Source organism: Rhineura floridana, chromosome 7, assembly GCF_030035675.1.
Source record: "Rhineura floridana isolate rRhiFlo1 chromosome 7, rRhiFlo1.hap2, whole genome shotgun sequence".
In the NCBI taxonomy this organism is placed as follows: domain Eukaryota; kingdom Metazoa; phylum Chordata; class Lepidosauria; order Squamata; family Rhineuridae; genus Rhineura; species Rhineura floridana.
The window spans coordinates 16318627-16319451 of NC_084486.1; positions in this window are offsets into that span (position 1 = coordinate 16318627).

Here is an 825-nt window from a genome sequence, read left to right on the forward strand (position 1 = left end):
GCACATCTAATATAAATGTAATACAGTTGCAAATAAGTACACATGAATGATTACAATGGGGTATCCACATATATAGTGAATCTCTATATAATCAATCTTAGTGCATCTAGGGTTTTCCTTTCATTTCATCTTCAGCAATCTTCCATAGGAACTTACCACCTCCACCCAGCAATTGTTTAAACCTTGGGGATGACTTGTGATTTGACTTACTGCATCTCCGCAGAGAAAATGATACAGAAAAGCCTGGTGTGAGAACACTATTGCTTGCACATGTGTTATGTACTCTTGAGAGATCTTCATCTTTATGAAGGGCAGCTGTTTTTAGCCAGTACTATTGGGGGGCGGCAGGTTAAGGACTTGTGTACGTTTTTAGCTGGGTTGCCTTTTAAATATCTTCTGAAGAACAGACAGGATGGGGAGGAGCTGTAAATCAAAACAGTACATGGCAACTCCATTTTCAATTTCTTCTATTTTCCACTTATGCACACACACACACACACACACACACACACACACACTTCCTGTCCATCCACCCACAGTACCTGCTTCCTCCATTTAATGCGTTCCTCTGTAGGATTCATTAATATGGAAATGATTAACTTAATGTTCTGCAAGTAGAAAGATAGATTCCTGAGCAAATTGAGTTGCTTGCTGCTACTTCTCGAATGCTTGAATTGTTGCTAGGATGACTCCTAAGCACTGGTTTCCCCCCCCCACATTATTATATCAGCATCTCTTTGCTTTCAATATTAAGATAGATCTGCTATCATTTTGCTTGTGAATTCAAATAAGATTGTTTAAAAATGACTTGGAAGGCTTAAAATG